At 39.2% G+C, this 2,040-nt stretch overlaps 1 pseudogene; it reads right to left on the bottom strand.

Moving 5' to 3' along the window:
• Nucleotides 1-173: 173 nt before the first annotated feature.
• On the bottom strand, nucleotides 174-1,615 carry LOC102824358 (annotated as a pseudogene).
• Between the last annotated feature and the right edge of the window lie 425 nt (nucleotides 1,616-2,040).

The raw sequence follows: 2,040 nt of genomic DNA, 5'->3' as shown, positions 1-2,040 counted from the left end.
TTCTCCCATGTAAACTATCATATAATTCACAATAAAACATTAAAAAAAAAAAAGATTATAGAGGCTAGAAACATAACTCTAATTTTCATAAAAGTATATTAAATCAAAACCATGTTAGGCAACTCAAGAGCTCATTGGCAGAGTTCATTTAAGGTGACAAGTTTGCTACTGTGTTACTGTTCCCACATGGTATCATCTTTTCTCAATTTCATTTGAAGATTATGAACTCGTTTTGGATGAAAGTTGCTGTTTTTCTGAAGACAGCTAGTTTCGTGAGAACAGTTTCTAGGAATATTTTATATGTTCTTTGATCCTTTGTGGTTGCTGTCTTCTCGCTGAATACCTGAAACGTCCCTCATCTTTGAGCTCTGAATTTGTTCCTACAATTTATGGACACTGTCTTAATGCTTCTTCAGTTTAGAAATTTGTTCTTCTTTAACTTCCATTTTCTTTACTAACTAGTTCACCTTCCATGTCTTCACACACTAAATAGCTGTGTGGTTCCTTCATCAGATTCAGTAATTCCTGGTGCTCCATATTCATTTGGTGCAGCTCAGCTTGCATTGCCATCAGCAGTTCAGACAAATTATCACAAATGACAATGGACTTTTCTGAGACAGAAGGTGCAGCTCTGCAATGGGGAGCCCTAGTAGGCTCATGGAGACATACAGGCTTGGCTGCTTTAGAATGCTTCTACAGGGTGTGTGTGTGTGTGTGGGCGGGGCACAATCTTGCATCATCTGCAGGAGGTTTTTGCATACTTGCATTCGCAGTATGGCTTAAACTGGCTGACTTCCCAGACACAAAAGGCGGTGCTCCAAACCTTGAATAACTTTGCTGAGGTAGTGCTCTTTTTAAACATTTAGTTTTCTTTGAAGATTTCTTCTTTCCCTTACAGTGTTTTGGATTTGAAACCGAAGACACTAAAATTCTATTGATTTCGAGTCCAGTTTGAAGCTCAGAAGCTTTGTTCTGAAATAGCTTATGCTGATGTTCTTCTTCCTTAAGTTTTTCCTCTAAATACTTAATCTTATCTTCAGCTGATTTCTGAGTTGCTGTAAGTGTAAAACATTCTTTTTCTAAGACATCAAGCTTTTCAAGTTTTGCATGCAGCTTCATCTGGTCTTGCTCTTTTTCTCTTTGAAGCTGAGCCTGTTGTTCTAGGATTATATTCGTTTCTTGCTCTGCGTTGAGAACCATTCTCTTGGTATGCTCTTGTTGCTTCTCTAGAAGAGTACACCAAGACTGGGCTGAGCTTAACTGTATACTTACATCTTTTTTTCTGCTTTATTAGTTCCTTGTGTGCCAGATTTCGCTCATTTGTTTCATTCTCCAAAGTCTTTTTATACTGTGCAGCCTCTTTGGACAGTATATTCAGGTTATCTTCAGCTAGTGTTCTCTCTAGCTCTAGATGATGAATCTTGTCCTGAAGTGTTTTTAGGGCTAAAATCAGAGCTTGGCTATTTGGACTATGAAACATTTTAGGAGGGATAACTTCTACGTTCACAGGGTGGTAATTCTGAGACATTTCATACTGGGAGAATGATGGAACAAACACTATTTCTGGAGGTTTAAGCTAACTTCCAACTATACTGTGCATTAATTCAGAATCCATTACCATGTCTCCATCCTTCCAGGTTGCTGCTGCTCAGACACTCTTCCCATGGAAGACTGCATCTATTTAAGTTGCTCTTCCCTTTCTTACTTCTGGGCCTCAGCACATACTTTTACTTTAGTCCCCCACTTCCTCAAGCCCACGATCTGTCAATCCGTGTTTCCTAACCATTGGCTCTGGCTACAGAGCTGACACAGGCAACATTGTGGTCATTCTGGGGGTTGTAGTTCCCCCACCCCCCTCACTTCTCCAAACCAGGAACAGCAAACATCTCTCTTGTGTTTTTTAAAAAAGGTATTTGCAATGGAGAAGTTATTGGTCTTAAAATATTCTATAATGAGATTCCCCCCAAAATATCACCAAGACCATATTTTCCAACCTCTTGATCCTTCCTCTTTGTTTCCAACCTTTGCATTCCAATCATC

Source organism: Chrysochloris asiatica, unplaced genomic scaffold (assembly GCF_000296735.1).
Source record: "Chrysochloris asiatica unplaced genomic scaffold, ChrAsi1.0 scaffold00077, whole genome shotgun sequence".
In the NCBI taxonomy this organism is placed as follows: domain Eukaryota; kingdom Metazoa; phylum Chordata; class Mammalia; order Afrosoricida; family Chrysochloridae; genus Chrysochloris; species Chrysochloris asiatica.
Note: the sequence above shows the minus strand (reverse complement) of the source record. Positions and strands in the feature narration are given on the sequence as shown.